The following is a 21,071-nucleotide window of genomic DNA, read 5'->3' on the forward strand; positions in this document are numbered from 1 at the left end:
TCATATAATTTATATATACTCTTTTCTTATATTTACTGGTTGTCCCTCTGTTTATGGCAAGCTGTAACATACTGTGCCGCTAGTGTTATGCAATTTCTCTCTTCCCCTAGTAGGTATGAGAGTTTTTGGTCGTCATTCAAATTTCTGAATTCCGGGCATATTTTTGTGAATTTTGGGTAGAATCCAACCACTTGGATTCTCAGAACTGCAGAGGCATAGCAGTGGCTGGGTTAAACTGAATGTACTATGACTCTATTTCAGCATTACAGTATCACAGCCTTAAATAAGTTCAACCTAATGTAGTGTAACACCTTCTTTCAATGGGCAACGTCCGTCTTTGTAGTCCATGGAACGATTTCCCTCTAAGCTACGCCAGTTGTGCAGCTATAAAACTTGTCCAGAGGAATCAGAGCAAACAGGCTTCAGGCATTTTTTTGCCCAGTTTCTTCTGCACACAAATTTACAGTTGCAATCGATCATTGCAGCTGGGAATCGATCTGGGGTTATTATCCCAGCATCACACATAGCCCAGGGGGAGATGGTGTGCTAATGATGAAAATTTACCTTTGTAGCACCTTTGTGAAGTGGTCTGATAAGCGTCAACACTATTTACTTGCAGGTGTAGACCTGGATTTTTCTGCGCTCTACCGGCCAAAATCAAGCAGTGTAGGAGAGAAAATGGAGCAGGGCCCAGAGGAGGTGTAAATGGTTACAGTGTTGAGGCTGCCGCGGAACACGAATGGAGGCCGAGCCGATCTGAGGAACACATGGCTTTTTATTACATTATCTTGAGAGATGGCTGCCCCAGCTCTTCTCTCTGCTAAACCCGAAAACAGAATGAGGGCGACGCCCGCGCTTTTGTGTACACACTGAGGGCGACGCCCGCTCCTTTGTCATGCCTTAAAGGCAGCATGCTTCGTAAAGGCAAGGTGCCCGATTTATTGTCCACGGACGGAAAAGTGGATTGCGCCCATTTAGGTGGCGATCCGCCACACAGCTCCCCCCAGAATCCGCTTAGGAGGTGTGGACGAGACGGTGCGGCGGTCTGATGGGCCGGCCGGAGCGGCTCTTGTAGGACGCCGGTGGACGTGGAACGGCCGGGCGTGGAGCAGCAGGGTGTACTGGCTTGAGGGCAGGTCGGCCGCGTGGCGGTGGATGAGCTACTGGGACCTGCTCACCGGGCTCCGAGTGTGCTGGCTTGAGTCGGTCAACCGACACTTTTTCAGTCCTGTCGCCCATTTGTAAGGCGAAAAATTTGTCCCCAGCCTGCAGCACTTTGTAGGGCCCATCGTACGGAGGTTGAAGGGGTCCGCGGTGGGCGTCGTGCCGGACGAAAACGAACCGTGCCTGGTGCAGGCTTAGCAGGACGTGTGAGGTGGATTTGCCGTGCCAGGCAATGGGCACCGGGGTGAACTGTAGCGCCGGTGAGGCGAAGTCGTGGCGTTGCTGGTCGGCTGACCAGGGTGTTGTGGCGGTGGGCAGGAACTCACCGGGTACGCGCAGTGGCTGGCCGTACACAAGCTCTGCTGCCGATGCGTGGAGGTCTTCTTTAACCGCGGAGCGCAGGCCGAGGAGGACCCATGGGAGTCGGTCGGTCCAGGCGCCGACCTGGAGGCTGGCTCGAAGAGATGCCTTCAAGGATCTGTGGAACCGCTCACACAGTCCGTTGGCTTGGGGGTGGTACGCTGTGGTGCGGTGAATGGTCACCCCGAGATTGCGTGCGATGGCGGTCCAGAGTTCAGAGGTAAATTGCGGACCTCTGTCCGACGTCATGTCGGAGGGGATGCCGAACCGTGCGACCCAGGTGCTGACGAAGGCTCTGGCGATGTCGGCGGTGGTGGTAGAGGTCAGTGGAATTGCCTCGGGCCAGCGCGTGGTGCGGTTGACGATCATCAGCAAGTGCGTGTGGCCTTGCGACGGCGGCAGGGGCCCGACGATGTCCACGTGGATGTGGTCGAATCTACGTGAAGGGACGGTGAACTCCTCGAGGGGTGCTTTCGTGTGTTGCTGCACCTTGGCCTGTTGGCAGGCTAGGCAGGAGTTGGCCCAAGTACGCACATCCTTGCGAAGGCCACGCCAGACAAAGCGGTTGGCTAGCAATTTGATGGATGCGCGGGCGCCGGGGTGGGAGAGGCTGTGGAGGATCTCGAATACCCGGCGGCGCCAGGACGCTGGGACGACGGGCCGAAGTTGAGATAGGGATATGTCGCACTTGACCGTGACTGCGGTCGGGCCGCAGGCGACGTCGGCCAGGCGTAGCCCTGGTAGGTTGGTAGGTGCGGAGAGCAGATCAGGGTCCGTGAGCTGGTCTGCTGCGAGTTGAGCGTAGTCGACTGCCAGGTGTGCGGCGTGGATGGCGGGGCGGGAGAGGCAGTCGACTACCACGTTGTCTCGGCCGGAGACGTGTTGGATGTCCATGGTGAACTCGGACACTGCCGCGAGCTGGCGCTGCTGCCTGGTGGACCAGGGGTCGGTTGTCTTTGCCATTGCGAATGTCAGGGGTTTGTGGTCGACAAACGCAGTGAAGGGGTGGCCCTCCAGCAAAAACCGAAAATGGCGGACCGCCAGGTACAGCGCGAGGAGCTCGCGGTCGAAGGTGCTGTACTTGACCTCCGGGGGGCGTAGTTGGCGGCTGAAGAAGGCAAGTGGTTGCCAGGCGCCGTCGACCCACTGCTCGTACACGGCGCCGACCGCGTGGTCGGAGGCGTCCGTGGTGAGCGCTACTCTGGCATTGGGCCGTGGGTGCGCGAGCAGGGTGGCGTCGGCGAGCGCGGTCTTGGTGGAGTTGAAGGCAGCTGATACGTCTGCCGTCCATTCGACCGCCATCTTGCCGCTCCTGCCCCGGAGGGCTTCATACAGGGGCCTCATGAGGGACGCCGCTTTGGGGATGAAGCGGTTGTAGAAATTCACCATCCCGAGGAACTCCTGGAGTCCTTTGATGGTGGTGGGGCGGGGAAGTTGCTGGACGGCCTGCACCTTGGTGGGCAGGGGAATGGCCCCAGCATGGGTGATGTGGTGGCCGAGGAAGTCGATCTTGTCCAGGCCGAACTGGCACTTGGCTGGGCTGAGGATGAGCCCGTGGTCGCTGAGGCGCCCGAACAGGATGCGAAGGTGTTCGAGGTGTTCCTGCTTGGAGGAACTGGCTACCAGGATGTCGTCCAGGTAGACGAACAGGAACTTCAGGTCCCGAAGGACCGAGTCCATGAGCTGTTGGAATGCCTGGGCCGCGTTTTTGAGGCCGAAGGGCATCCGCAGGAACTCGAAAAGCCCGAAGGGGGTGATTACGGCCGTCTTGGGGACGTCCGCAGGGTGGACGGGGACTTGGTGGTAGCCGCGCACCAGGTCGACTTTGGAAAAGACTGAGCGGCCAGCCAGTCTAGCCGAGAAGTCCTGAATGTGCGGCACGGGGTACCGATCAGGGGTGGTGGCGTCGTTGAGGCGGCGGTAATCCCCGCAGGGGCGCCAACCCCTGCCTGGTTTGGGGGTGATGTGGAGTGGGGAGGCCCAGGGACTGTTGGAGCGGCGGGTGATGCCGAGCTGTTCCATAGTGGCAAACTCGGTCCGCGCGATCTCCAGTTTGGCCGGGTCCAGCCTGCGGGCGTGGGCGTACACTGGGGGGCCTGTGGTGGGGATGAAGTGTTCCACCCCGTGTTTGGCGACCTCTGCGGAGAAGGTCGGGTTGGTGAGGGCCGGGAATTCGGCCAGGAGTGCCGAGTAGTCATCCGTGGCCCGGGCGTGGCACTGTGACGCCATGTCGGCGGGTTGACGGGGGGCCATGGCGCCCAGGATGGGGGACATGGTGTTCATGTCCACGAGGCGGTGTCGAGGGATGTCTACCAGTAGGCCGTGGGTGCACAGGAAATCTGCGCCGATGAGAGGGGAGAGTACCTTGGCAGTGATGAACTCCCATCGGTAGCGGCGACCCGCGAGGTCGAGGGTGACTGTGCGGGTGCCGTACGTCCGGATGTCCGAGCCGTTAACGGCAGCCAGCACCTGTCCTCGTTCGCCCTTTTGGATGTCGAGGGCGGAGGCCGGGATGATGCTGTGCTGAGCTCCAGTGTCGCACAGGAACCGGCGGCCGGTTTTGTCATCCGTGACGTACAGCGTGGCCCACGGCCATCGCAGGGGCTGGTACGGGGGCGGACTTGAAGGAGCAGGGAGGTGTGCACCGTTGTGCCCTGGCGCCGAACTGTGCGTGGTAGTAACAGTAGCCTTGTGGCCGCGTGGTGGCCGGTGAGGGGCACGCCCAGGCTGTGGCTGCCAGGTCCGGAGTGACGTCGCGGCTGGAGTGAGCGGACAGCAGCTTGTCGGCCTCGTCGGCCAGGGCTTCTAGGTCCGTGAGGCCGGACGCCATGATCGCTGGGCGGATGCTGGGAGGTAGCTGGCGGATGAACAGCGTGCGGAAGAGGGACCCGGGTGGGCTCTCGTCGGTGAGTGAGAGCATGTGGGAGAGGAGGTCTGACGGTGAGGCGTCACCGAGGCCTGGAAGGTCGAGGAGGCGGTAGTTTCGCTGGTATGTCGAGGTCGTAAATTTTTTAAGGAGCGCGGCCTTAAGATGTGCATACTTGCCCTCCTCTGGTGAGTTCTGCAGCGCTATCCAGACCTTCGTGACTGTGGAGCTACCGAGTGATGCGACGAGGTAGTCATACTTCGTCCCATCTGTGGTGATGTGTCGCAGCCGGAATCGGGACTCAGCTTGGAGGAACCAGGCTTCGGGCTGGTTTTCCCAAAACTCCGGCAGTTTCACGGAAACTGCGTTCGTGTCCGCCATTGCAGTGCTCAGAATACATTCTGAGCGTCGGGGTCACCAATGTTGAGGCTGCCGCGGAACACGAATGGAGGCCGAACCGATCTGAGGAACACATGGCTTTTTATTACATTCTCTTGAGAGATGGCTGCCCCAGCTCTTCTCTCTGCTAAGCCCGAAAACAGAATGAGGGCGATGCCCGCGCTTTTGTGTACACACTGAGGGCGACGCCCGCTCCTTTGTCATGCCTTAAAGGCAGCATGCTTCCTAAAGGCAAGGTGCCCGATTTATTGTCCACGGGCGGAAAAGTGGATTGCGCCCATTTAGGTGGCGATCCGCCACAACAGCAGAACAGCAGAGGTATAGGGAAGCATGGTAAATCTGGCAAAGAGGAGAAGGCTCCCGTGGCCCAGGAATGTGGCGCAGAAAAGTGGGTACCTGCCCCAAAATAGATTCCACCGCAATCTCTACCCAGCTGCCTGACCTTTGGGAAAAGAAAACCACCTCATGCCCCCTCATTCCCACTAAAGTGCTGCCAACGTCAGATATCGGCTCCACCATTGGTGGCCGTGCCTTCAGTTGCCAAGGCCCTAAGCTCCAGAATTCCCTCCCTAAACCTCTCAGCCTCTCAACCTCTTTCTTCTCCTTAGAAGGTCGCACTCAAAGGAGTTTGTAGCCAGCTCAGTACAAGAAAAAAAATTAGAGGGAACATTAGTGCTGACCACCTCCCCCAATTCTCTGATCTGCACTGTCTTCAAGTGAGACTCCCGCAGTGGGAACAGTCTCACAATTTTGGGTCTGCAGAGCCAGCATTTCATTTCCTTTTGCAGCTTCTGCCTTACAATGTGCTGACATGTTAATTCCCACTTTCTACTGCCTTTTCCTTATTCAGTCTCTAACACTATACTTTTCACTTTATATATTAGCTATTTTTAGTATCAATAGGCATTACTTGACAATTGTAAGATTACATTCTATTTGTAGTTCATTTGTCTAGTTTCTCTGGGGGAAATTTTAATATGGACATTGGTTTGGGTGCGGGTGGGGGGCTAAATTGGGCCAAATTCCAAGTGGGTCGGGAAGCCGCCTCCAACCCGCTGACATCCGCATATCACTGCAGCGCGTTGGGCTGCGAGCACGCAACCCCCTTGGGAGAGGCGGGTTGTCAATTGAGATATGTTAATCGCTCAATTAGAGCGATATTGACATGGGTTTTGCAGTTTAACTTTGACTCCACAGGTTTCCCGGGCTTCCTGAACGTGCCAGTGAAAGCAAAGCGAGAGCACAGCGGCAATTAAGGAGGCTAAAGCCATGACAGGGAAATATGCAAGTAAGTACTCAGTACCACTGGCGCAGTGTTCTGGAGGTCTCGTGCAGGCCGCTAACCGGCTTTTAAATGGAAAATAATGCACATGCATGGCAATCTGAATGGGCCGTGCAGCCACACACCCAAAAACAAATTAGAGGGAATATTGCTCAGTGCTCACAGCTGCTTTCTTACCTGTTTGTGGGAAAGGATTTGTTCATGGTACTAGTGCTGAGAGGTTACTTCACACTTTGGAGGTTACTTCACACTTTGGAGGTTACTTCACACTTTGGAGGTGTCATCTACACTTTGGAGGTTGGAAGTCTGATCTGCCCTTTGGAACTCTGATCTATCAGATCAGCACGGGTGCTGCATACGCTGTGTTACTTTGAACCACAGATGAGGACCAAGATGACCACCAGCAGCAGGAGCAACAGCCTACTGCTCACAGACCTGCAGCTTGCAGGAGGCCATTCAAAAGATATTGCGGATGCTGGAAATTTGAAATAAAAACAGAAAATGCTGGAAATACTCAGCAGGTCAGGCAGCATCTGTGGAGAGAGAAACAGAGTTAACGTTTCAGCTCGATGGCCTTTAATCCGAACTCTGACACCTGCACCCTTTCAATTGCTGCTGTGTTCTCACTTTGCTTTCACTGACGAGTTCCAGGAAGCGTCAGTTCTGACGAAAGGTCATCGACCTGAAACTTTAACTTTGTTTCTCTCTCCACATTATTTCCAGCATTTTCTGTTTTTATTGCAGGAGGCCATACCCGGCACACAGGGTCTACCGTCAGAGGACAAGCTTCCTCGACATGTTGGAACACCAGTGTATCAGAAGGCTTAAGGTATCATGTCAGGTGTTGGCAGACATTTGCAGCCTGCTGGAACAAGACCTGCTGCCAAATGGAGCTGGTGGCCACACTTTACCAGTGGCTGTCAAAGTTACCATCACCCTCAATTTCTTTGCCTCTGGATCCTTCCAGGTGTAGGAGTTTGCAAAGTGCTGTGGTAAACACTGTGTAGCTGTTTTTAAAGTGCTGTATATTTTAATAAAGGAGTGTTGCACTGAGCAGAGAAGTGCTTCAGTGGACACTGAGTGGCTGTATTTAAAAGTGCTGTATTTTAATAAAGGAGTGTTGCACTGAGCAGAGAAGTGCTCCAGTGGACACTGAGTGGCTGTATTTAAAAGTGCTGTATTTAAATAAAGGAGTGTTGCACTGAGCAAGGAGCGCTCTAGTGGACACTCAGTGTACTGTGTTAAGCAAAAGTGCTGTACCAGGCATAAGTGCTGTATCGATTATTTTAAGTTGTTTCTTTCTTTTGTTTCAATAAATACTGGTCTGTTTTGCACCCAAACCACGAGTCACGTTTTTCTGTCCACATCGCTACCGAATAAGTCCAGCAGTCAGAACCAGGAATAGGGGAGCGCTTCGAAACCGCACGGGGGTCCCTTGTAGGATTCGCAAAATTGAACATTGTCCTATAAGGGTCTATTGGCAGATAAGGCCTTAATCTTAAAGAGTTTTAAAAGAAGCCCTGAAAAAGGGGCACACAAAATGTCCACCAAACCCCGTGACCAGCTTTTTGGGACATTTTAAAATGGTTCCTGCAGTCCACAGACAGCTTTTGTGGATTCAGCCCACAGTAAGTTCTGGAATGCAATTTCGGAGAATGTGAAACCAGACAGAACCCCATACATATGGATTGGATGCAGATCCAATCAGATCGGCCTGTAGATAAAGGCCATCAAAATGTTTACCCAGACAAAGGGAAACAGCTTCAAATTCAAAGGGGGACATCAAGACCCATTAAAGACAATAAAAGGTCATTCCAGACCAGAGATGGCAGTTACCGGCCATCCTGAAAGTACTTTAAACACAATGACTACCCCTCTGTGCTACAAACCCGCCAAAAGTTAAACAAAGACTAACCTTGATATGGCGGGAGATAAGGGCCTCGATGAGAAGTATAACTGGAGACCCGGGGTAGCTATCGGGAGTTGATCGAGAGAGTTGATCGAGAAAGAGCATTGTAGAGATCATTTTCGAGAGATCATTCGGGGGTCCGAAGAAGGTGCAGTTCGGTTAGGAGTTCAGGTTCGGTAGAGAGGCCGTTCAGACTCGGAAGAAGAAGACGATTCGGTAGACGATTGGGATTGGAGACGTTTTGAAGACTTTTCTAACTGGGACTGGTGAGCATGTTTCTGGCCCCTCATAATCTAATCTAGCTAGGTTTAGGGGGTGGGCATTTTTGGGGATAATTAACAATGAGTTGTTGTCCCACGATGTTCCATGTGTTTCCCTATTTCATGGTGAACCTTGTAAAGTATAATATGCCTGTGGATATATTGGTTAGTACTGTAGTATGATTTGGTTTTCCCTCCCATGTACCTTATTGGCTTACATTCAATTTTTCCTTTATGCAATAAAATTTCACTTCGTTTCATTAAACTTGGTCTACAGAGTATTCTCTGCATTGTAGTTCCTGCTTCAAAGTCCAGTGTACAGAACCTAAGGGGTGATTGGGTCGAACCACTCGGTAAACTACTGTGCAAAAGAGAGAGAGGTCTCACCAGAGAGAGAGACCTAGCAAGAGAAAACCCCTTACACCCTGGAGCAGCTCAGAGGCTTCTGACTGGCTAGAGACAATAACCCCAACCCCGCTAGCGTGTGCTAATTCCTTACACAGGACTCTGCTGAAGACATTTGCAAGACCTCGCAGTCAGCGGAAGATAAATGCATGACAGATGACTGATGGCTTCTTTGCCAGGGCCGGTAATTATGTCAACTTTTCCTGCGATGATGCCAGTCAGAAAGAGCGGGCGCTTGGGTTTGCGGCTCTGGCTGGCTTCCCACAGGTGCAGGGTGTCATCGATGGCACACTTTTGGCAATTAAGGCACCCATAGATCATCCAGGAGTGTTCATCAACCACAAGGGCTTCCACTCCATCAATGTGTAGCTGGTGTGCAACCACAAAGAGAAGTTTATGCAGGTGTGCGCAAGATTCCTGGGTAGCTGCCGCAGTCCACCCTCCCTGATCTCTTCGCACCTCAAAGCAGAGTTAGTGGCTGGCTACCTGGAGACAAAGGATACCCACTTAAAATGTGGCCCATGACACCTCTCAGAAACCTGAGGAATGAGGCCCATGAGCAATACAATGAATGCCATATGACCACCAGATGTGTCATCGAACAAACCATCGATATGCTGAAGGTGCGCTTCAGGTGCCTGGATAGATCTGGAAGTGCCCTTCAGTACACACCAGCCAGGGTCTCCAGAATGGTTGTGCTGTGCTGCGCTCTACACAACATTGTGCAGCAGCAAGGTTTGGAGCTGCAGGAGGAACAAGGCGAAGAGCACAGAACCTCTTCAGATGATTCCGAGGAGGAGGGGGAAGAGGAGGGGGAAGAGGAGGGGGAGGTGGAAGGTGATGCAGGCAATGCATCACCTGCGGCGCACATTGCTGCCCAGGATACCCGGGATGTCCGCATTATTAAGAACTTAGGTTCCTCCAGTGCACCCATCTAACAACCCCATGCAAATGCCACTTTTGCACCCCTGCACCCCAAAGCCACTAACACAAAGCAGTCCTGCAAACAACCAAGCCTCCCTTTCACAGCCCCTTATTGCTTGGCATCAATTCATGTCTTGCCATTCTTCATCACACAACTGAAAAGGCCACGGGTCAGCCAGCAACCAAGAATGGGCAAGACAGGAAAGTGGTGCAAAGGAATAATATCTATGTGGCTCAATTATAAAACAGAAACTTAACATTCTAACAATGTGCAACACACCCATGTGCTTTCCCTTGTGCAACTATAATTCTTTACACTTCCTTTTCCTTGCACTCCTACGTGTTGCAACCCCTGTGGCTTCAGCAGAGGTAGAGGCAGGCTGCTCAGAACCCTGCCCTGATGGCTGAGATGCTCTTCGCCAATCTCCTCTGGGTTTTGGAGCCCATGAGGGCCCCACCAAAGACTGCGCCACCTGCACCTGTACAGGGACAGACTCAGCCATTGCGAGATGAGGCAGCGCGTAGGGCATTGACTGAGGAAGTGAGGGGGAAACGGGTCAAAAGTGGGAGTGCTTTGAGCAGAGTCCCCACTTCTATGTCCCCTTTCACCATCATCCCTCTCAAGGCCCAGCCACACTTCCCTGCTAGCAATATGCTAGAGAACACTTTGCTGCAGATTAGAAGGGTGATGAATGGCCAAGGCTAGGGTATCATCCTGTTCAAGGTGCCATTCATAGAGTGCAAGCACTGGTGAAGGTCTAAATGGACTCTTGTCATTGCCGCATTTGATGCTCCATGCAGTTGGCCACTCTTTCCATGGAAGAAGACATCATTGCAAAGGCCTGCGACATCATGCCACTTATGCTTGAAACAGACTCATCCAATCTCCCTGCAATCATGCACAGTGCAGCTGGAACACCTACCAGTACATCGCACATTCTCTGCTGCTGCTCAAGAAGTATCCAATTCATTGGCGACCTCCTAGGTACATCATCTGCATCCAGCTGAGCATAGTTTGGAGAGTCCTGCGCACCCCAACACGGACTGTCCACTGCTATCCCTGGCGTCACCATCTGCTCTTGCTCACTTGTGAAGTGCGAGTCACCATGTCAAAATCCAACTATTTCTCTAAGTTCTCCCACCGAAGTGCCAGAATCTGAGTTGGTGCATGGTCTGCATAAGTCCTGTGATGGTGCACCCTCAGAGTAAGTGAGCTTCTCTGAGAAGTCGTCGTTGAGATGGGCAACCTCAACCACCTCCTGAGGAACGTGTGAAGGCCCTGTAGAAGATAAAAGACATGAATGAGTACTGTGAAGGTAAGCATGCTTGAAGTTATCATTACGCACATGATTATATTTCAGTGGCTGTTGACATCAAGTCAGTGTGGCTGTGTGTTGTATGCCATGTGGCTGGCTGCTATTTAGTTCTATCACCAGGTTGCTGGCTGGACCCCATCTCCGATGGCCAGGCTCGCCGGCACTCCGCTAATCTCCAGCGCCTCCTTCTCTGCAGTTGTCAATTGTGAGATGGCTGGAGGGCCACCTCCGGTCCTCTGCCCCTCCCTGGTGTTTTCTGCTCTCTTCTCCTGCAAGGACAGAAAGAAGAGACCCATGAGTGAGAGTAATGGCACGTGTTCACCCGATGGATGGACAGCATTTATTGAGGGTGACTATGAGGTATAGGCATGACATTGCACACGGAATGGTGTCAGTGGTGGATGGGTAGATGGGTATGTGAGTAAATGCATAGACAGAGAGGGATGGGTGCACCTGCAAGGTAAGTTGGTGTGAGGAGTGATGTGCTTGAGTAGGCTTGAGAAGGCAGAGTGAGGGGGTTAGGGAGATACACACATCAGGATGTAGGTGAATGTGGCACTGTACTCATCTTTCCTGCCCTGATTAGGTCATTAAACTGCTTTCTGCATTGAATTCAGGAGTTTGGCACCACACTCCTGCTGCTGAACTCCTGGGCAACCTCCAACCCCACCATCTTTGTGTCACCTGTAGGCTTCTTCCTCCTGTCACTAGGGAAGAGTATCGCCCTCGGGGCCCTTACAGCTCCTAACAGCACATCCAGGGAGGCGTCGCTGAAGCGGGTTGCAGCCTTTGCCTGTCTCAACTCCATACCAACAGGTCTGTGGCTCGCCATGCCAACTCCCAACTCCTTCAACTTGGATGTTTGGAGTGTCCCATTAAATACTGGAGTTGAAATCACGTCATGCGCATCGTCATCATGCCCGCTGACGCTAATCGGATGCAAAACCCGAAAGTAAATAGATATTGGGATGGCGCAGTTAAAAGCAACTGACAGATGCGCTGCACTTACTTCTGGGTTTCCCATGTGCTACAGGAAACCCCTGCTCCCAATGTGTCTGCGCTTTAAGATCCAGCCCTATGTGTATGTGCATTTCTAGCCTCCAAACTAATTGCCTTTTCAGACAGCTAATTACTAAACTTTCTTCATAGGTGGGTCTTGGGTTCAAATCCACTTGAGAAAGATATATTTGAGTTGGTATAGTGGAAATAGACTTATGGGCCTTCTTCAACTGAATCAATCTTGTGACATCCTGGAATTGTCTGCAAGCTTAGATATTTTGCTTTTAGTACCTTCATTCAGATCATTTACAAATTTATTTAGATCTTTATAAATATTTTGGACAGCACAGGTCCCAGGACTGACTCCTAAGATTCTCCACTGGCCGCAACTATCCAATTAGTTGTTGCCATTGATCACTATCCTCTTTTTCCTGATATTTTGCCAATTTATTATCCTATTTATTGCTTCCTCTTCTATCCCCAAGAGCTCTCACTTTAGCCACATGTCTCTCGAGAAGCATGGTATTAAATGTCTTCTGAAAGTCTTAGATATATGATATCCATTGCATTATACTCAACCAGCAATTCTGATACATCCTCAAAGAACTCTGATAAACTTGTTTGGCATGAGTGACCTTTTCTAAACCTATGTTGGCTCAGAAATACTGCCTTTTTACTCTTCTTAAATGCAACTTGAATTACTTCCTTTGTAACAGACTCCAGTGTTTTTTTTCTACTGTAGATATTAAGCTGACAGAATTGACCAAAGTTTGACCTTTAAAAAAAACCTGCAAGAACATTTGCTTTTTTGTCATCGTCTTGTACTACCCTCTGAACATAACGAGCGTGAACATTTTCAGCCAGGGCATTCTTCTTGCCTCATGCCTTTAAGTGTTTCTGGATGTGCTTCACCGGGTCTTGTTGTCTTCTGACATTATACCATGTATTCGTACTGCAATGTTCTCATAAATTGAAGTACAGAGATATTTACAGCTTTTATTTCACAGGGAAATAACATACTCTGTATTTTATGCCATGAATTCATCGTTACTTCTTATTTCTTTTCCTTCCAATTTTCCCCCATTCCCTCCCTTCCCCACCAGAAGGCGTTCACCAATTGCTGTGGTAGTTTCACAGACATTGTTTGTCATGCCTTGCTTCTAGCCAAGTGGTCATGTTCACGTGTGAGTCTTGTTAAGGAACCTTGGCAGGTTATTCAACTATGTGGGCATCACAGTTGAGGCCCGAACCTGTCCTGGATAGCAATCAGAAGCGAAAACTTTGGGTGACTTTTCTCCGCTCTGCATTAATGGTAATTGTAGCTGAGATCAAATGGCTCAGCGCAGACTGAGATCAAACCATGAACTTTCCTGGTCTGTGTGGTTCAGCTATCTGCTGCCTTAATTAACTCAGCCATTGTGGGAGCCTCCAGGAATTGAGATATATCACGCAATGTTAAATGCCCTGTCTGCAATATGCTCCTCATAATAGCACTCCATTATCACAGCCTCTCAGATGATATACACTGGATCGAAGGGATAATTCCTTGATCAAACACTCCTAGCAACGAACAGCACTTGCAGAGAGCTGGTCAGGAAATCAAGGGGCTTCCAGGCCCTGATATTCCATCTATTGATTTAAATGGTTAGAAAATAAGGGCTACAGGCCCTTAATTTCCTAATTAGCAGTCCCTGTGAACACTGTTCCTCATCCGGAACACCCAACTGGGGGATCATCTCTACAGTTCCTTCATTAATGGGTGATAGGGCCTTCTACTATCTCCACAGTGTCTCCACTCCAGGGCAGGCTTTGTTCTGATGGCCCATTTTAATATTCTCCATAACCCTTGTCTCCTTCATCCTCACTTTTAGATCCACTTGATACAAACAAAAGCATTTTCATTAAAACACAAACAAGGCAGATAATTCAGATATACACAGCTTCGGTACAAGTGAAATTCATCTATTGATGGTGGGCAACATAATTGGCAATTTACTAGTGTCAGGATAAATAGTCCTAAAAATCCAGCGATGCTGGCAGTCATATTGGGATACTTCCCTCGAGCACTGACCCTGCTCAAATTTGTGGGTTGAATGGGAATTTTCTTTTTATTCAATTTTACAGGATGTGGACGTCACTGGCAAGGCCAGCATTTATTGTCCATCCCTAATTGCCCTTGAGAAGGTGGTGGTGAGCCGCCTTCTTGAACCGCTGCAGTCTGTGTGGTGAAGGTACTCCCAACGTGCTGTTAGGTAGGGAGTTCCACGATGTTGACCCAGCGACGATGAAGGATCGGCGATATACTTCTAAGTCAGGATGGTGTGTGACTTGGAGGGGAACTTGGAGGTGGTGGCGTTCCCATCTGCCTGCTGCCCTTGCCCTTCTATGTGGAAGAGGTCGCGGGTTTGGGAGGTGCTGCTGAAGAAGCCTTGGTGAGTTGCTGCAGTACATCTTGTAGATGGTACACACTACAGCCGCGGTACGCCGGTGGTGGAGGGTGTGAATGTTTAAGGTGGTGGATGGGGTGCCAATCAAGTGGGCTGCTTTGTTCTGTATGCTGTTGAGCTTCTTGAGTCTTGTTGGAGCTGCACTCATGCAGGCAAGTGAAGAGTATTCCATCACACTCCTTACTTGTGCCTTGTAGATGGTGGAAAGGCTTTGGGGAGTCAGGAGGTGAGACACTCACCACAGAATACCTAGCATCTGACCTGCTCTTGTTGCCACAGTATTTATGTGGCTGGTCTAGTTAAGTTTCTGGTCAATGGTGACCTCCAGGATGTTGATGATGGGGGATTCGGCAATGGTAATGCCATTAAATGTCAAGGGGCTGTGGTTAGACTCGCACTTGTTGGAAATAGTCATTGCCTGGCACTTCTGTGGCACAAATGTTACCTAACACTTATCTGCCCAAGCCTGAATGTCATCCAGGTCTTGTTGCATGCGGGCATGGACTGCTTCATTATCTGAGGAGTTGTGAATGGCACTGAACACTGTGCAGTCATCAGCGAACATCCCCATTTCTGACCTTATGTTGGAGGGAAGGTCATTGATGAAGCAGCTGAAGATGGTTGGGCCTAGGACACTGCCCTGAGGAACTCCTGCAGCGATGTCCTGGGGCTGTGATGATTGACCTTCAATCACCACAACCATCTTCCTTTGTGCTAGGTATGACTCCAGCCAGTGGAGAGTTTTCCCCCCCGATTCCCATTGAGTTCAATTTTACTAGGGCTTCTTGATGCTACACTCGGTCAAATGCTGCCTTGATGTCAAGGGCAGTCACTCTCACCTCGCCTCTGGAATTCAGCTCCTTTGTCCATGTTTGGACCAAGGCTGCAATGAGGTCGGGAGCAGAATGGCCTTGGCGGAACCCAAACTGGGCATCAGTGAGCAGGTTATTGGTGAGTAAGTGCCGCTTGATAGCACTGTTGAGGACACCTTCCATCGCTTTGCTGATGATTGAGAGTAGACTGATGGGACGGTAATTGGCTGGGTTGGATTTGTCCTGCTTTTTGTGGACAGGACATACATTGTCGGATAGATGCCAGTGTTGTAGCTGTACTGGAACAGCTTGGCTAGAGGTGCAGCTAGTTCTGAAATTCTAGGGAATGCGCCTAATTGCATGGGACAAGGTAGGTGCAAATTCCACTGTGGGCACATCAATCTGGTGTTCATCTGTCCCATGTAGCTGGAAAATCTGGGGCCTGCTCGCCACTGGGGGTTTTCCCTATTCCCCCTCCCAGACGAGTTCTCCTTTGATTCTATGCTTAAGGAGGCCCATCAAGATTTTTTCAAAATTTTACCATTTTGGGGAATCCAGGTTGCTTGCTTCCCCTGAACCTCCCAGTGGGGCCCACCTCTGCCTATTGGAGATTGGCATACCTCATCTCATTAGGAGTACTTGACTCCAGTACACGGGGTCCTGAATGAGTTAGTGAAGTAAGAGCTCTTGGCTCCGCCTCCGTCTTGGAAATGTTGGAAGCAGTGGGGATCTGATGCAAACGGGGCCCTGCCATTTTCCAGTGGTTTATGCCGGTCTGCTGCCAGAGATTTAGCGGGAGTCCAACGCAACCTTTGTGGATCTATTGGCCAATGTCATTACTTAAAAGGTGACAGCGCAATGTAACCTCACCCTCTCTACCTATAACATGAACCTTTGTCGTGGTTCCCCCTACTTTCTTTTCCTTATTTTCTATGCTTTAAGAATTTCAAGGATTTCTGACAACACTGTTGTAGGCAGCAGTTCAAGGTGCAATATCACATCAAACACAGGCGGGGAGAGGCTTAGAGAAAAATTAAACAATTTTTTAATCTGGATGGGTTTCAATTCAAAATTGTTATTTTCTACAAAGGCTCAAAAGACTAAATCCATCATGGAATTTGTTTTACTTCATGCCAGTGCAGGTCAGCATCTTGGTGCCCGTTCTGCTCGGTGTTAATTTATGGCTGTTCTATTGTCCCTGTATTGAACACATTTTTCAAGTAATGCATGAAGGTGAAGTGGCCAGATAACATTTCTCTCCGGTCCTCTTTACTCACGGGGTTCTTTGTCGTCTTGTCTTTTGTTAAGAAATATATTTTCCTTTTGCGGCCCTTATCTTGAAGGCAATGACTTATGTTGGGTTATAGTTCCACAATGGAGAGCAGCCCTCTCATACTTCACCCTCGTGCCCTTCACCTGTGTGTTAGTCAGTGAATGTTGGCTCACTATTAGACCATGAAACACACACACCCTTCAAAAGTATTTAATTATAGACTCATAAAAGTTACAGCGCAGAAACAGCAATATCATTACTTGTGCTAATATTAGTTCCTTAACTGGAGCTATCGGCTCTAATCCCATTTCCCCCTCAGTTGGTACTTAGGCTTTCATTAGCCTTTGTGCCAATTATAATTATTTATTTAGTTTCCTCTAAACTCTCTTTACTGGCACTGGAGGGTTTGCCACCTGAAATCCTGTGATTGGAGGAAAAGGGGAGCAGTGGAATGATGCCAGGCAGGTCAGGCTGCACCCCCGCCTCACCGTGGCAGGCGATGCTGGTGGAAGGCCCTTTTTTCAATGCACCAGAGGACCTCCTAGTGGTATCACCATGAGATGTGAATGCCTGTCTAACCCTTTGCTAGAGGGTTCATCAGAATCAGAGAATAGCACAGCACAGAAGGAGGCCGATCATCCCATTGAGTCTGCGCCAGCTGTCAAAGAGTTAGTCCCACTTCCACTCTCTTTCCCCATAGCCCTGAATATTTTCTCCTTCAAGTATTTATCCAATTCCTTTTTGAAGGCTACTACTGAATATGTATCCAACACCCTATCAGGCAGTGCATTCCAAATCCTAACCACTCATTGCGTAAAATAGTTTTTCCTCTTTCTACAAAAAATCATTTATGGGATGTGGGCGTCGCTGGCAAGGCCAGCATTTATTGCCCATCCCTAATTGCCCTCGAGAAGGTGGTGGTGAGCGCCTTCTTGAACTGCTGCAGTCTGTGTGGTGAAGGTACTCCCACAGTGCTGTTAGGGAGGGAGCTCCAGGATTTTGACCCAGTGACGATATACTTCTAAGACAGGATGGTGTATAACTTGGAGGGGGTAGTGTTCCCATGTGCCTGCTGCTCTTGTCTCTCTAGGTGGAAGAAGTCACGGGTTTGGGAGGTGCTGCCGAAGAAGCCAAGATGAGTTGCTACAGTGCATCTTGTAGATGGTACACACTGCAACCACGGACGCCGGTGGTGGAGGGAGTGAATGCTTAATATAATGGATGGGGTGCCAATCAAGTGGGCTGCTTTGTCCTGGATGGTGTTGAGCTTCTTGAGTGTTGTTGGAGCTACACTCATCCAGGCAAGTGGGGAGTATTCCATCACAATCTTTCCTTGTGCCTTGTAGAATACCTAGCCTCTGTTGCCACAGTGTTTATGTGGCTGGTCCAGTTAAGTTTCTGGTCATTGATGACCCCCAGGTTGTTGATGTGGGGACTCGGCGATGGTAATGCCATTGAATGTCAAGGGGCGGTGGTTAGGCTCTTGCTTGTTGGAGATAGCCACCTGGCACTTTTGTGGCACGAATGTTACCTGCCACTTATCAGCCCAAGCCTGAACATCGTCCAGGTCTTGTTGCATGCAGGCATGGACTGCTTCATTATTTGAGGAGTTGTGAATGGCACTGAACACTGTGTAATCATCAGCGAACATCCCCATTTCTGACCTTATGTTGGAGGGAAGGTCATTGATGAAGCAGCTAAAGATGGTTAGGCCTAGGACACTGCCCTCCGCGATGTCCTAGGACAGCTCTCCCAATTTTGGCACAAGTCCCCAGATGTTGGTGAGGAGGACTTTGCAGGGTCAACTGGGCTGGGTGTCCATAGCCAGTGCCAATGTCAATGCCGGGGGGTTCGTCCAGTTTCATTCTTATTATTGTGTTTTGTAGTGGTTTGCTACAACTGAGTGGCTTGTTAGTGTGGTGTATGTAACCTGTTCCACCTTAAGAGAACTTAAGCCTGTTCCACCTTAAGAGATGTACTACTTTCTCTGGCTGCTGTATACGTAATACCGGTGGTGACCACCGGTATATAAGTACTGTGCAGTGATATTGTATTTAGTATAGTCCTGACCTCCAACTAGTTAAGACCTGTTGAAACTTTATTCTTGTAGTCTGTGTCAGTAATTAATCTTAATACAACTGGAACACACAGACTTAACAGTGGCGACGAGTCCGATTCTTACCCTGCGGCAGTTTATATCCACGGCGGCTTCGTCCACAGAACGGGCGTCGAAGAGAGGCATCCACCCTCATCACCCTGCTGGAAGACACGTCGCGTGGCAGGCATCAAGAACCCGGAGTGCAGAAGACATCCTGAACTCAAAGCCTCCATCAGCGGCAGTCAGCTATCTTCTTTCTACCTCGGTGGTGGGTAAGCCGGTCAGCGACGCGAGCAGAAAGTCGGCCGCGTTGGCTGTACAGATGGGGGGAGGAAGACGGAGGAATAAGGGCGGTGAGATCGATCGCGACCGGAGATAAGGGCCGGGCCGCATTCGGGCCAAAAGGCGCAGCGCGGGGACATCAATCGTGGCTGGTGATAAGGGCCGGGCCGCTTTCGGGCCAAAAAGGCGCAGCGTCTGGGGCGACTGAAGGCGCGAGAGCCACGGTGAAGGCGAACACAGCCGGTGCTAATAACCAGGCTGCAAGAAGGGCTGCGAGGCGCGACATCGGGGAAGCGCGAATGCCCGAGGGAGCCGCGGTGAAGCGGAGACAGCGTCGGGGGAGTTACTAACCGCTGGGAAAGGGGAGCAGCAGCGGCACGCCAAACACCATTGCAGACAGTGGGTGAAGACCGCCAAGCGCGGGAAAACCGCCATTTTGTAGGCGGAGGACGAAGACAAGAGCGGGAAGCCGCCATCTTGGAATAAAATAAATTGCAACAATGCCTAAACATGGGAACATTAATACCTTTGATAGCGACATCGAAGATTGGGCCATGTATGTAGAACGCATAAAAAATTATTGTAAAGCAAATAAAATCCCAGATGCAGAGAAAGCACTAACTTTATTAAACTTAATGGGTGCGAAGACATACGGGCAATTGAAACACCTTTTATCACCAGATGAACCGGCGGAGAAGACGTTCGAGGAGATTGTTACTGTCCTGAAAAATCATCTAAACCCCATGCCGCTGATGCTAGCGGAACGATTTAAATTTTACAGCAGAAGGCAGCTGAAGGATGAAAGCAATGCTGAATATTTAATGGAACTGCGTAAGCTAGCAAAGTACTGTCAGTTTGGAACGGGACTAACAGACGCGCTAAGAGATAAATTTGTGTGTGGATTATTAAATGAAGATACACAAAAGCGACTGCTCGAGGAGAATGAGCTGACGCTTGAGAAAGCGGTCACTATGGCAGCAGCACACGAAGCCGCAGCGAGAGGCATGGCAGTAATGCAGCTATGGTCACCGGAACTCAGTACAAATAAATTGGGTTTGAGTACTGTAAAATGTTATCGTTGTGGAAAGACAACACACGATCAGAACCAGTGTTGGTTTAAAAACCAAGAATGTAGAATGTGTGGCAGGCTTGGCCACATAGCTGAAGTATGCCGGTCAGGAAAGAAGACCAGCAACAAAAAGTCACCGCAAGGAAAATACATAAAGGTGCACAAGGTGACAAAGACCAGTTCGAACGAACAGAAGTCAGATTCAGACGCTAGCAGTAATGAACTGGGTAGCTTAAGAGTACACAACGTTGGTAAGGATGCAGATCTCCAGACAATTTGGGTCACTCTTCAGATAGCAGGAGTCCAAGTAAAGATGGAATTGGACACTGGATCGGCATTGACGGTCATGAATAAGAAAGATTACAAAAGGTTATTCCAACATATTCCCCTACGGGATACGGAGATTATATTGAAAACATACACGGGGCAAAGAGTGTACCCCATCGGAAAGATAGAGGTAAAAGTGGTCCACAAGGGCGAAGAAAGCCAAGTAATGGACTTATATGTGCTACCTGAAGGAGGTCCACCACGACTGGGACGGGAGTGGATTAGGAAAATGAATATGGACTGGCACTCCTTAAAAGCACTAACGGTAGATTCCGGGGAAACAGATGTCAAACCTAAACGATTGTCCAAAATATTGGATGATGCTAAAGAGGTGTTCCAGCAAGGACTGGGAACACTGAAAGGAATTACGGCAAACATCAAGATTGATGAACATGCACAACCAAAATTTTTCAAAGCCAGACTGGTACCCTATGCAATACGACCTACTGTAGAAGCGGAACTGGAAGCGCTAGAACGTTCAGGTGTACTGTCTAAGGTAGATTGGAGTGAGTGGGCTACGCCCATTGTTCCCGTTATGAAACGTCCTTCGAGCAACAAGCCAGGAGAACCAGGGAAGGTTCGCATCTGTGGAGATTTCAAGATCACCGTTAATCCGGTGCTTCACACGGTGCAGTATCCGCTTCCGCGGATTGAGGATATTTTTGCTTCGTTGTCTGGCGGGAAACACTTCACCAAGATAGACCTGGCACAGGCGTACTTGCAGATGGAGGTTGAAGAAGAGTCATGCCAGTACCTCACGATCAACACGCATAGAGGTTTGTACCAGTATAATAGGCTGGTTTTTGGAGTGGCATCGGCTCCGGCAATTTGGCAGAGGGCCATGGAGCAGGTATTACAGGGAATTCCAGGCACACAATG

The sequence above is a fragment of the Somniosus microcephalus genome, chromosome 7 (genome assembly GCF_052327205.1).
Source record: "Somniosus microcephalus isolate GS21.2 chromosome 7, FLI_Smic_1.0, whole genome shotgun sequence".
Lineage (NCBI taxonomy): Eukaryota > Metazoa > Chordata > Chondrichthyes > Squaliformes > Somniosidae > Somniosus > Somniosus microcephalus.